This window comes from Triturus cristatus, chromosome 2_2, assembly GCF_964204655.1.
Source record: "Triturus cristatus chromosome 2_2, aTriCri1.1, whole genome shotgun sequence".
Classification (NCBI taxonomy): Eukaryota; Metazoa; Chordata; class Amphibia; order Caudata; family Salamandridae; genus Triturus; species Triturus cristatus.
In genome coordinates, this window is record NC_140582.1 from 767,691,209 (window position 1) to 767,706,060 (window position 14,852).

General features: G+C 52.0%; 1 protein-coding gene across 2 annotated transcripts in view; it reads right to left on the minus strand.

Annotated features, from left to right (window-relative positions):
• Positions 1-14,852, minus strand: part of TUSC3 (tumor suppressor candidate 3) — a 1,613,394-nt gene that overhangs the window by 876,478 nt on the left and 722,064 nt on the right. The window lies entirely within an intron of this gene.

Consider the following 14,852-nt stretch of genomic DNA (forward strand, 5'->3'; position numbering starts at 1 on the left):
ACGGCGCCTCTGTTACAGCCCCAATGCGCAGAAATTGTACGCCTCCTTAAGGTAGCCCCACCCCTTGAACCCAGTCCCTGTATGAGGCCTAAACTGGCCTACAGAACTGTCGGTCTATCTTCCAGATTTGGAAAACAAATCCCCCCAGCCATAGGCCTTCCCTCTCTTGCCACCAATCACCACTGTCTCATGCCCCCTCCTCGCATTCCCCAGCTCCGTTGACACATGCTCCACTTTCCCCTGATGCTGCAACCAACATAAACAACTCCAACCCCCCCCTCGCCCTTGCCCGGGCACACCTCCCCCTCCTCAACTACGCCTCAAACGCCGACACTGCTCCGCTTGAAAAACATTGTGCCTCGATTTCCCACCCCAACATGCCAGGCACTAACACAGCCTGTCACCACAGCCAATGCCCCTTTGTCTGCTGCACCACAGCGACCATATCATCACAACTCCAGTTCACCCCACCTAAAAACTACCCTCTACGGTACAGCAAACTTGCCCCAGCCATGCCTGGGTGTCTGCACTCTGTCTCCCTGGTACCTCCTCCCCGCATATCCCTCATGAAGCTCTCCCCAACCCTTTGTTTATTGGCGTATAGCTTCCCTCCTATCCTGCCCTTGGCTCGAATGTCCTCTCGCCCCTGTAGAGAAACTGTTTCCCACAACCACAGTCCCCCTTGAAAATCATCGCCTTCCAGGACCCAGGAGACCACCTTGGACCCACCCGTATCTTGCGGCGCCAAAGCCCCTCCCCTTGTATAGTCCCCAAAAGCAGTGACCTGGCCCCTCCCCGGGCAGTCATCCCTTTGTCTGTCGTACCTCCTTGCCCTCAGGTACTGCTATGCCATCCAAGGCCCCAACTGCACAGTCGGACCAAAAACCCTCCACTGAATATCCTACCCAGTTTCCAACAAATACCCGTACCTGTCCCACCCCCAGGCAAGTCCTCTGCTACATAATGCTGCCCCCCATTACTCTGCGTGACGCTTGATCCCGGGCACTGTGACCCCCGGAGCCCACAGCTCTCCACGACCCCAGCCTCCACCAAAATGTGCCAAGCAGATCAGTCAAGCCCTCCTCGTGAACTGGTAAGCCGTGACGCGAAACCCTCTTGCCGTACAACCCTTTTCCCTTCATCTGCGCATACGCCCCGTCTGACCACCGTCCTCGTTCCCCGAGATACCCCCCCGGGGACCTCCTCCACTCCCAACTACTGGACAGTAATGTCTCTCTCAGTGACCCCTTACCCCATACTCTGCCAGCCCTCACCATAGTCGGCTTATTTTAGATCGCCTACATACCTAGGCCATCGTAACTTGAGTGTCCATACCTGATCCCCCTTCAGATAACCTCCTACGTTGTCGCTGCAGTCCCGGCTTCCCCTTGTGAGACGTTGTGGGCCATTGACCCATGGCCACCCTCTAACCGGGAAGGCCTCTTGGCCCTGACTACCCCCCCCCCCCATGGTGGCCCAGCTCTACCTCCCTTTAGCATATGACCCCACTCCCCACGTACCCTCCTTCGTAACGTCGTTGGTTATCAGGCACCGGAAATGTCGGTCTCCCCTGGCCCCTAAGAGACCCGTCTGGTAGCTAACGTCCCTAGGCAAACCGCACCCCCACCCCCCAGGTCAGTCCTCCCTACTCCTGTTGTGGGTGAAACCTTTTGCCCAGGGGCTGCTCAAGCAGCTAGCACGCCCCCACTGTGTGATAAATGTACTTCCAAAACCACACACAGCAGGATTTTAACTCATAACCTTAGAATACGAGTCAGAGACCGTAACCACTAGGCCACATTGACACATAGAGTCCTCATAATGTGTTGAACCCCCCCTCGGCGTAGCCAAGTGTGCCAGGACCTTAACCTGCCTCCCACATTGCTAAGGGATGAACGACCATTCACCCCTTACATACACTGCCGTCCATTGCTACGTGTGGCCACTAGGACACGCTGACCCATGGAGTCCTCATATTGCGTCAATGCCCTCCTGGTGTAGCCGACTGTGAAATGACCTTAGCCTGCCTCCCACATTGTGAAGGGGTGGACGACCATCCGCCCCTGACATCCACTGCCATCTATGGCTACTGCAGGAGCAATTGACCGGACCCCCAGTCCCATGCCATCATACGCTGTCCCGATGTTGAGATACAGACGACCTCCTGTGTGCCAACTGGCACCCCCTAGCCCCATTTGTCACTCCCCACCAACATGGCAAGTAGTGATCAATGACCCAATGTTTACTCCCTTCTTCCACTATATACCACATTGTCCTTTAGGACCCATCCCCAAAATGTTACCTCAGACACCACAACCATGAAATACCGGGATTGAACACATAACCTTTGGAGTTAAAGTCAGAGACCTTAATCACTAGGCCACAGTACCTCATAACCATCGCTGGACCCCGACCGGTGGTCTTGAAGCATGCCGCAGCATCCCTGTATGTTCATCACTTCCCCCACAGCCCCCTACATACCTCAGCCGACCAGCTGGAGTTCTTCCACATCACCCCATGTACCCCCGTCCCCAGGCGTCAGCCCTATTCCTTTACCTGATTGTCCGTCTGAGACCTCCTCCTCCTGACCAGAGCTACTGTTCCCCCTTTTGTTCTCCGTGCCCTCAGCTTCGTCTGTGGCCACACTTGCCTCCTGCAAAAAGACTACACAGTCCGGTTACCTGGACGCCCCCCACCCCCTGACCATCCCGCTCTGCAGTCACACTTCTCGCACTTTACTATCCATTCAACACTCCTATCCCATCACACACCGACACAGTCCCCCGACTTTCATCTCAACATCCATGCCGTCCTTCACAATTTGTATTTAGCGTTGTAGGATTCTTCACGGTGCAGGATGCGCTGCGCGATCCCTCGTCGGAGGGCAGGCCTCCGTGGACCTCCCTACTGCTTCCTGCCAGTGTCTCGAGGCTGTCGTGCGCCCTGCCGGCATCGCCCCTTTGTCTGCCGACCTCAATCGCTGGCCTTGGTTCCCCCCCCTCCAGGTCGCTCCAACCCGGAGGAGCCCAAGCACCACCGGGCCTAGTGCCGTACTGGCAGTCCCTCACCCCCGCGAGGAGTACCCATGAAATTGCCGCCTCCAACTCACCGACAGCTTCTCCAGGCCCGCCCCCACCTACCTCCCCGGCACTGCTTCGCCCACTGGCTCCCCCCCCAAAACCCCGCCATAGCTGGCCTACAAACGTGCATTGAAAAACTTCCACTGGCTCTGACCAGAGTCTAAAATCAAATTGAATACCGAGCTTCAACTCCTAATCCTGGTTGCAGCCCCAAATACATCTGGGCTGTGTACACCACCTGAAACACCTACCCTGAGGCAGAGCCTTAAATGTTGCTTCTGACTGCCGGCCCCAAAAAACCTACACGAGGTGCAGTCACGGAAACACCCACCCTAGTCCCAGAGCCTGAAACCGGAACACATATGGCGGCAGCGCCCAGTCGGGCCGGCGCACGATCGCCCCGCCCTCCCCCCACCCATGACATTGCTGGGCTTCCACCGACAAGCGCAATGCCGCGCGTGCAGGCATCCCGCCCCCCCTCCCTATGACATCGCTGGGCCTCCCACCGACAAGTGCAATGACACGCCTGCAGGCCTCCCACCCCACCCCCTCGACATGCATCGCATTAGCCCGGCTGTCCCGCCTGCCCTCTCGCTACCAGTCACCATACTCGGGTTGCCCCTCCCCTACCTGATGCAGCCCACGTTCCCGGTGCCACAGGGGCAGCAAACCCCACAGCCGACGTCCCGGTACAGCAGGCCAGCCCGCGCCTGCAGTCCACGCCCAGCCGACCCAGTTTCTCCCGGCCCGCTCGGCCACGCACAGGCCGCGCGGACGGCCACCGTGATGAACGTCACCCTCGGGCTCAGCATCAATGGAGGGTAACGCTTCTTAAACCTTCCCTGAGAAAAGGCTGCTAAAGTGAAATAACCCCCCCGCCGATCGACAAACCGGCCACAATGCCCAACCACCCGCCCACTGGCACAAACTTTTCTTTTTCCTCCGGTGGTGCTCAGGTGTCAGGAAGAGGCCGGATCTTCCTCTCCTGACACCTTATATACCCACCCAACTCCCGCCCCTTCCTTCACTCACTCCTCCAATCCCACCCCCACCTTGTCCTGCGGCCGTTGCACGAATACTCCGGGAGAAGACTGGTCTGCGACCTTCACTTCCCCCAGGGGGCCGTCAGTCTGAACACGCAAAGGGACTACTCCTGTTAAGAGGTGAGCACATGCACTGTCGTTCATTGGCAACAAACTACTTGCACTATGGAACTTATGAGTAACATTGTGTTTTAATTTTCCCTCTGCTTGAGTTTTACGAATCATATTGATGGATTTGAATCTGAACAAGTGATTGTCGTTACTAGTGCTACTGATGAGGAATTGGGACTGGAAATTAGATACTAGAGTCTTATAACATCTGGCTATTTTATGGATTCCTAGTCTTAGATAACTGGGTATAGATAATGACTTTCTTGCATAGATTACGATTTACTCTATGTTAGCTTGACTCATAGATGTACGCGTGGATAATCGGAGAACTAATATTTTGTTCCAGATTTTGCACGGTACATAACCGGTCCGTACTCTGGGACACAGAACATTATGTGAGACATTGCGGTCTTCTTAACACTGCATTTGTGCTGGTCTTGATGGTATTGCAGCTTAATTATTGTTTATGGCTCTTCGTAGATATGACTCGTCACTCACACACTATTTCACTGGTACTGAATATTGGATCTGAACTTTGTGATATATTATACATGCTGATCACATACAAGGTGCTATGGAGGTCAATGGGACTACTTGACTTTGGCTACTTTATGAATTTAATAGTGAACACACTTGAGCTACTTGAACCTATTTTGAAATTATAACACAGAAAGTATGAGACTAAAACTTAGAATTCAAATGCATGGGAGATAACTTTGAACACTCTTATTTTCCTCTTACCACCTTTTCTATTAACCTGATTCATTTTAAATTAAGCATTTGCCAACCTTTCGCGACACTTTTCCAAATTTTAAAAAAAAAAAAATCTTTACTTTACTCATTAATGGGTCACAGGTGGCGCGAATGAGGTGTCCTCTTGGATCACGGACCCTGGAAAATGGACTTGCTTAAAGACGTCTAGAAATTCATCTGCTTTTAATATATGTATATCTATGTTTTAGCCCTGAAGAAGTCTGCAGTCACAGGATAACAGCACTGATGAAACACGTGTTGGCAAGTGGGCTAGTGACAAGTCTGAATGTGGACTAAGAATCTGATACAGCAAAAAAAAAACACAGTAGATACCGCGACCTCGACATTGATTTATTGAGTGCTCGGAGAACCGTTTCAATTGTATTCTGGTAAACATCTCTTTTCCACAAAGAGAAGGATTGGGTGGCTCTTCCTCCTCCAGAGCACCATATACCTTATGGACAATTTAAATATGCACCTTTGATAATACTACGGCTTATCCTGTAACTGATGTGTGCACCTTTGTACCTAGCCACCACCCCTTGAATTGATTGATGTACACATTGGTTGGTCATTGTCACTACCTCTGTGTAAGACCTGGGGTCACCAAGCCCTAAGGGGGTAACATGACTCGAGCGGTTGGGCACCCAAAGGCTTAAGTGTAAAGCGACCATACAACACACACATCCCCTGAAGCAGGAAACGCACACAATAATGGACGCCACACAGTAGGTTCAAAGAAAATCAAACAAGTTTATCTAAGCAGTTAGATGCAAATGCAGTTCATGAGATGGCAATGGGCATTACTTGAATACATTAACAGTAGATTCACCAGCATTTCATTATGGTGCCCTAGACAGTACCTGAATACATTAGCGTCAGATTCACCAGCAATTCATTATGATGCAATATGCAGTACCTGAATACATTAGCGTCAGATTCATCAGCAACTCATCATAGTTCCATTGGCAATACCTGGCGAACCTAGGGGAACGGTGAACACAGCGGTTAACCAGTGCGCTGCGCCCCTCCCACCACTACCGTTTCAATCTACCGTGGGTACCTTGCGCGGTGTCTAGCGATTCTCAGCGCTTTGAAATATGGCTGGAAAACGTAGCGCCACACATGGAAGACTACTAGCGCTTAAGCGCAGAACTTGAGGATCCAACGCTAATCGTAATAATCAGACACTAAGCCCTTCAGGGCAGGACTCAAGAACACAGCGCTACTCGTAATGATCCAGCATTGGGCACTTCAGAGCAGAGCTTAGGAACACAGTGCTACTCGTAATAATTAAACATTACACACTTCAGAGCAGAACTTAAGTATACAGCGCTACTCGTAATAATCAGGCCTTAAGCACTTGGGAGCAGAACTTAAGAATACAGCGCTACTCGTGAGGATCAAGCCTGAGGCGCTTCCGAGCAGAACTTCAGAACACAGCGCTACTCGTACTTGACAAGACTCAAGTAGGCGGTCCACTGATAAGCAGCAGTCTCTAAGGAAGGGGCACTCCCTCGGAGGGGTGTCAGAGTCTCCGGTGAACGGGGGGGACTCCCACGGAGGGGAACCAGTGTCGTAGGGTGCGGTGCCGCTCCCGATCTGTAGGGGGTGCACCGGGCCCGTCCCACACCTCCCGGGGAGCAGGGGGGTTGAGTTCTCCGGCCTCCACTCGGCCACGCTACCTCCCAGCCCCCGGGGGATACCTTGATCTCGGCGTCCTGGGGCGTCCGACACCGCTCCGGACTCCGCAGTCGATGCCTCAGCGACGGGGGCCGGCCACGGCCTCTCACACCTCCGCCAGCAGCTGCGACGGCAGCGATGGGGCCCCGGGCTTCTCCGCGGGCCTCGACGTGATGATGGTGCAAGCTTCCGGCCTCCGGGCCGCGGCGGTGAGCGCGCTCTGGTCCCCGCGTCAGGGGGGTGGGTCAAATTAAGCGGGAGTGCTCAGCGCACAACGTGGCTTGTTGCAGGGGATCCCAGGCCAGGTCAGGGAGCGCAGGGGTCACAGCGCTAGTACCTAGTTGATCCCTAGCAGTCCAGCATTCAATCGTAACGTGAAGTTTCAGCATTCAGGTTTGTCATGCCGTCTTAGCAATCGGTTTCAGCATTCAGTTCTGGTATGAAGTTTCAGCATTCAGTTCTGGCATAAAGTTTCAGCACTCAGTCCTGGCATGAAGTTTCAGCATTCAGTTCTTGCATAAAGTTTCGGCATTCAGTTCTTGCGGCGCAGATGTCACTGGCGCCCTTGGGGGGGTTCTGTTCCTTGGGGTTAGGGACTGAAATGGTGACTAGTTCCTTCCTAGTCAAGCTTAGCAGATGGCCCCTGGGTTCTCCTATCACTGGGCTAGATCAGTGGGCTGTACAGGATCCCTCACTCACTTAAAAGGCAGTACCTAAGTCCTGTCACTTTCAGAGGCATAAGTCCCTGGCTAGGCCCTACCGCCTAAACTCCTGTGTGGATTTTCCCCAGGTCTGCTTGACTCCCACTGGCCAACTGACTAGAAAAAGTTCCCTCCCTCTGTTAAGTAGCCCTAGGTCAGGTGACCTCTATCCAAGGCAGCAAAAGTAAAAACCCCACCTCCCTTCTAGAAGGTTCCAGCACATTCCAGGAGCTTCCCCATTCTACCCATGGGACAAAAAAAGGCGGGCTGGTGTCGCAACATTGTTGTGGGGTTCCAGCCAGCTCCTGGCAGCTAGGGTGCTACTAGAAAGACCACTCTGCAGTAGCAGGGGCATGTGGCAGCCATCTTGGGAGAAGGGAGCACCTGCACCTTAACACTGATTGGCAATGAAAAGGCGATCTGGAGACCTAGGTCCAACATAAAAACAAGCATTTGCAATGCAATAGGTCTCGCATTTACGTGAGTTTAAACTGTTGGCATTGTTAATGACAATGCCTTTTATTTATGTTTTAAAAACGAAAACAAAAATAAAAGGCATTGTTATTTGCAATGTCAATAGCTGAAACTTGTGTAAGTGCAAGACCTATTGCATTGCAAATGCTTGTAGCTCAGTGGGCTATGGTGCCTGCTGCAGAAATCCGCACTTAACCTCAAGGCCACACCTCTTGAAGTTATTTAAATGAGTTCCATTGTTAACGTCAGAAAACTCAGACCTCTCTCTTGCACCTGAAACGTACCACACTGCCAGGGTTGCCACCTTCCCAAAGGAAACATACCAGTCAGGTGTTGTTGTGTTAAGAGTCTGTGAAAGGCCCGGGCATGATACTAAATGTGACTTTAAACAAAATCGTATATATTAATTAATAGCATCACTTTACTGTCTCTGTTTTCTTTAATTATTAGCCCGGGACCGTTAGCGGCTCCCTCGAACACATACAAAAAAGTGCTTTCTACTCATGTTTGCTGTTTCAAGTATGTACCGGCAATGGGGAAAATACCTGCTTTCGGTTATTTTGCTTATTTTTGTACCTTCCAAGGCGTTAAACTACCGTCGGTGCCAATAGAAAACCGGACGTGGGCAGCCCTACACGCTGCCCGCTGATCAGGTGAGGGCGGCTCCATAGCCCGTGTCAGAACCGCTCCGTATGTCTTAGGCTGTCCTCGAAGCTATCACCGCTGGAATAAGTAATATCAAACCCTGGCTTTAATATGTGGGAAAAGGGCAGCATTGAGGTTTGGGTGGACAATTTCTTACTGCGAGTGAAACGGCGGGCCCCCAAATATAAAATCACAATTAACGGCTAAGACTTCGAAGATGAAAACAAGTAAACCGCGTGTATGTTTTTTTAATTTTTACTTTTGAGTTTGTTCGCGTTTCACTTTTCTAGTTATTTTTTATTTTTACAGATTATTATAGAATTCTTTTAATGTTCCTCTGGTCTTTCTCGAGCACGCGACATCGAGAGGTAAGGAGGGGGTGAGGGCAGGAAAGCGAGGGAGTGAGTGGAAGGGGACTGTTTAGGGTGGGAGAGCAATCAAGACAAGAGTGAGTAGGTTAATGAGAGCGGTGCAGGAGAGACAGGGAGAGGTGAAGAGACAATGTGGGCGACAACGGAAGGGAGAAAGATTAATAGACAGAGAGGCACAGAAAGGACCCAGGAGAGGAAGCGAGGATTACAGGAAAAAGAAAGATAATTATGGTGTGTGTGCGAGAGAGTTGAGAGCGAAAGATACAGGAAGAGAGAGAGCGGAACACACAGATGTTGAGAGATTGAGGAGTGACAACGAAAGATTGCGTGAGAGACAGAAAGAGGAAACGTGAAGATGAGAGAGAGTCTAGAGAAAGAGAATGGGAGAAGGAATCAAGGGGGTAAGAATCCAATGAGATAGAGAACAAGCGCTAGTAATGTTGCCAATTGTGGGTGTGCCGGCAGAGGAGGATGGGTCTGCGCAGCAAAAGAAAGTGATCGCGATCGCGATCAAAGCGAAAGTGATCGCTTGGACGGGAGCGCTGCGTGTGGCAACTGCAAGCACGTGAGTGGTGCGCGCGCAGCAGTGATTGGCGGCTGCGCGCGTGCACGCTCACGTGCACTGTAGCTTTAGGCCACGGCAGCACTTTGAAAAGCCCAGTTATAAAATGTCTCTTCGAGCCTTTGGCACTCGTGGTGTGTGTGTGTGTGTGTGTGGGGGGGGGGGGGGCACGGTCTGCTAACAAGATCTAATCTGCAAGATTCCCCGAATACTCGGAGAATAATGCAGGATTGTTGTAGGGGCAGGAAACAGTGTTTACTTTGTGCAAGAAAACACCGGTGTTTATTTTTGGGACTCAGGCTTAATTTCTCACCAGACTTTGATTCAGAGTAAGCGATAGAAAGGCAGAAAAGAGAAAGAGAGATTAAGAGAAACCCAACATGACAGAAAGTGGGAAGATAGTGATGAACGTGAACATGAAAGAGATAAAGAGTGCGTAGAGAGGTGTAAAACAAAGGCATAAGGTGAAATAAAAGAAGAAAACTAGGCAGCTTTAGTATTCGGCAACCCTGGCATTCAGTAGCCCCGAGATTGGGCTCCTTGGAAAAACATTTCGCCCCAGCACTTGCTTTATTATTGTGTTCATTTGTCTGGCAGCAAGAGGGGCGGGTGCGTGGGCAGAGCGCCGAGATGCCAACAGATCCACGGGCTTGGCTTCCGCTCCTCTGGTGCTTCCCACCCAGAAACACCTGAGGTGAAGTACCATTTTGAGTGGGACAGAGGGCATCAGAAATATGAAGTTGCTACATAAATTTGAGATCGCGTAGGCAAAACCAGCAACAGGGTGCAATATGACCCGTGGGAAGGCAAGGTGGGGGCATAACCAGTATCTTCTGTCACTATGGTAACTAATTATGTTTTATAAACAAAATGTGACCGTTTTAAAATAGCACTTAGTAACAGATGCTTATCTACTGATGTTTAGTAGGTTTAGAGTACCAATCTTAGAGGTAGGAAAGGCTTCGTCGGTTCTGTCAGGAACCTGAGATTATCGTGCGTCGTGTTAGAAGCGAGCCCTTAACCGGCCCAGCCCAGGAAGCAGGTGACAATGTCCATGCCTTCCCGGGCAGGTCAAAGGGCAGCACAAAGAAGTGTGTGATTCCAAGCGAGAACTGGCAGCTCTGACTGAATTTTAGTGACATGGCTGCCCTGCTGTGGAAGGATCGCGATCCCCCAAAAAGAACACAAGACATTTCAGAACAGAGACACAATCCACCCATTTTGCGCTAGATGCACTTTGCTCGTTTTCCTTCAGCTTGTTTCCAATTCGTGACGCTTGTGTGCAATGGCAAGTATAGAAATAAAAAACAGTCAAATGCTTCCACGCTCGCTTTCAAGTCAAAATTCCCACACAGTTGATACTAGGTTTTATTTAAGGACTAGTGCTATAAACTGGAAAATCATCCCGTGCCTCAAGTCCACAGATTCGTGGGCACCAGTGCCCGCACCAAGTGTGCAACAGAGCGATGCAGCTGCAAAATGCTCCTTCCCAAATATAAACGCGGGAGGCGTTTTCCAGCTCAAACTGCAGCACTCTTAACCGTGCTAAGTCTGCCGAGGATCAAACCACGGCGTATACAAGCAGCGCGAAAGACTTAAAAGAAACAGCATCTGTTTTGAATTTGTCATTTGGAAAACGAAGTTCGTTCACACTAGCTTCTGTTTCCCCGTAGCAACACAGGAACAGGTTCAGACTGCTGCACAGAGGTTCTTATAGACAGAAAGGTTGCTGTGGAGTCGGCGGATTTAAGAAGGGGCGCAGGCCTCGTCGCCATCCAGCAGAACACATGGTGAGGTTTTACCGACACAACTGAACCACAACTGCCGACAAAAAACAGAGAGGTGGCACGAGTGCAGGTTCGGACGTCCATGTCCGAAGTGATGGAGTCGGGTTAGATGGACGCCGGTCACAAGTAAGGGGCCGCAGTTCACAATTTGCTAATGTAGTGTTGAACAACCGATGAATGAGTGAATTAACACGTGCCAGTAACTTGTGAGCGGCGACGAACCGACAGCGTTTTAACCAGGGTTTGCGCTACACTGGTTAAAGGTTCGTTGTAACATTGTATCCATTCACTTCATTAAAGGCAAGGCGGGGCCACGACCACAGTGTCTGTTTTGTGGATGGTCTGCACAGCAGCACGAAGAAATGCAAGAACCAGACGTGCAAAAGCCAGCGTCACAACTTGTCACTAATTCGACTAACACAGATTCCACGTGTGGCTGTACTGTCGGTGTACACAAGGTACTTTCCTGTTTAGCGCCCTCTTGAAAGTCCCCCTGTCACGCGTTATACTGGGCGCTTTCCATGTAAAATCCATTGTTAAACCTTTAACGCACGTGCGCACCTTTGTTGCCCCTTCCCGGGATGCCTCAAACGAGCCTTCCAGACGGGCAGCGTCTGTAATGTTGAAAGTTTGCGTCCAAGAGCCGTGGGAGAGGTGGGCGTGGTGCGTGCGGTAAATTACTCATTAATCTGTTAGAAACATTATGCAGATGCACTTAAACAAGGGCCGTCCATCTGGGCATTCATTTTAACACAAACAAACTCTCACACACAATAATCGCAATGAAAGACATGAGATATCTGACAACAAGTGAGCTCAGCTGTCACACTGTCACCCACCAGCAGCAAAAGAAAGTGATCGCGATCGCGATCAAAGCGAAAGTGATCGCTTGGACGGGAGCGCTGCGTGTGGCAACTGCAAGCACGTGAGTGGTGCGCGCGCAGCAGTGATTGGCGGCTGCGCGCGTGCACGCTCACGTGCACTGTAGCTTTAGGCCACGGCAGCACTTTGAAAAGCCCAGTTATAAAATGTCTCTTCGAGCCTTTGGCTCGCGAGACCTAATGAGGGTGGAAAAAATGAGGCACGATCAAAAATAGAGGGGGAGACCACCTGAGGGCTGACAGGTCTAACACGCGTCCCCCCCAGCCGAAAGAGGGGAGAGCTACCCAACCTCTAGGGAGTTCTCATCGCTAAGGCGGAAAAACCTGGAGAGACCGTCAGCATTGGCGTGGTCAACTCCGGGCCGATGTTCCACCCGAAAGTCCATCCCCTGTAGGGAAATGTACCACCTCAACAACTTGGGGTTTTCGCCTCTCATCTGCATGAGCCAGCAAAGGGGCCGGTGGTCAGTCTGAATGAGGAAGGGAGTTCCAAAGAGATATGGCCTCAACTTCTTCAGAGCCCAGACCACCGTGAAGGCTTCTCTCTCAATGGTGCTCCATCGCCGTTCCCGAGGGAGGAGTCTTCTGCAGATGAAGGCCACTGGTTGATCTTGGCCCTTGGTGTTGAGTTGCGAGAGCACCGCACCTATGCCGTGCTCTGAGGCGTCTGTCTGTACAATGAATTCCTTACTGAAATCTGGAGTTGCGAGTACTGGAGCGGTACACATCGCCTGTTTCAGCGTGTCAAATGCCTCCTGGCAAGCAGCTGTCCATATGACCTTGCGAGGTTGCTTCTTCGAGGTCAACTCTGTCAAGGGGGTTACGATGGTACCATATCCCTTGACAAACCGGCGGTAATACCCAGTGAGGCCGAGGAAAGCTCGGACCTCTGTTTGGGTCTTGGGGGGCTCCCAAGCCAAGATGGTCTCTATTTTGGCCTGGAGGGGTTGCACCTTACCTCCGCCCACCAGGTGTCCCAGGTACACGACAGATCCCTGTCCAATCTGGCACTTGCTGGCTTTAATGTTTAGGCCAGCGCGTTGCAGCGCCTGCAATACCTCCTGGAGGTGCTGCAAATGGTCCTCCCAAGTGCTGCTGAAGACAGCTATGTCATCCAGGTATGCCGCTGAGAAGGACTCCAGACCAGATAGTACCTGATTCATTAACCGCTGGAATGTGGCCGGTGCATTTTTGAGCCCAAAGGGCATCACTCAGAACTGAAAGTGGCCCTCTGGGGTGGAGAATGCTGTCTTTTCCCTGGCTCCATCGGCAATGGCAATCTGCCAATATCCGGATGTCAGGTCAATGGTGCTGAGGTACTGGGCTGCTCCCAGCCGGTCCACAAGCTCGTCTGCTCGTGGGATGGGGTGAGCATCTGTCTTCGTGAGAGAGTTCAACACCCTGAAGTCCACACAGAACCGAAGCTTTCGGCACGAACACCACCGGACTAGCCCACGGGCTGCTGGAAGGTTCTATCACCCCCAGCTCCAACATCTTGGCTACCTCACGCTGGATGCTATCCTTCACTCGGTCAGAGAGCCGGTAAGACTTGTTCTTCACCGGGGGGCTGTCCCCTGTGTCCACATCATGGGTACACAGATGAGTGATTCCAGGCGTGAGGGAGAACAACGAGGCGAACCGTCCCAGGACATGGCGCAGTCCCTCTGTTGCTCTGGGGTCAAGGATGGGGAAAGGACTACACCTTCTACCGAGCCATCCTTCTCCTGTACCGCTAGAAGGTCAGGAAGAGCTTCACTCTCTTCCTCTTCGCTCCCATCCGTCACCATAAGGAGAGCAAGCTCTGATCGCTCATGGTGCGGCTTCAGGCGGTTGACATGGAATACCCTCAGGGGCTGTCGGGGGGTCTTTAGATCCACTACGTATGTGGTCTGGCCTCGTCGCTCCACAATGTCATACGGGCCAGTCCACCGGTCCTGGAGGGCACAAAGCTCCCCAGGTTCCATTACCCACACCTTCTGTCCAACGTCCAACTCAACCGTCCGAGCGTTGCGGTCATACCACTCCTTCATAACGGTCTGGCTAGCCTCTAGGTTCTCTGAGGCCGCCTTCAACAGCTTGGCCATCTGGCTGCGGAACGCCAGCATGTAGCTGACAATGTCACGGGGAAGCTTCTGCGAAGTCTTCTCCCACCCCTCCTTTACTTAGCTGAGGGGACCCCTAACGGGATGGCCACAGAGCAATTTAAATGGGCTGAACCCGACTCCCTTCTGCGGTACCTCCCGGTAGGAGGACAACAAGCAGGGGAGGAGGACGTCCCATTTACGCCTCAAGCCCTCTGGCAGGCTCCGGATCATTCCCTTCAAGGTTTTGTTGAAGCGCTCTACGAGCCCGTTAGTCTGGGGGTGGTAAGGAGTGGAGAACCGGTAGGTCACTCCACACTCCTTCCACATGGCCTGCATATAGGCCGACATGAAATTCGTGCCCCTGTCCGACACCACGACCTTGGGGAATCCCACTCGGGTAAAAATCCCCAACAGTGCCCGCACCACCACCGATGCAGTGAAGGTCCTCAGAGGAATAGCCTCTGGGTACCGAGTGGCGTGGTCCACCAAGACCAGAATGAACCGGTGTCCCGCTGCAGTCGGAGGGTCCAACGGCCCAACAATGTCTATGCCGACCCTCTCAAAAGGGGTCCCGACCACCGGGAGCGGTTCCAAAGGGACCTTCAATTTAGTCCCAGTCTTGCCACTTGCCTGGCAAGACTTACAGGTCTTACAAAAGGTGTCTGAGGCAATCCTCA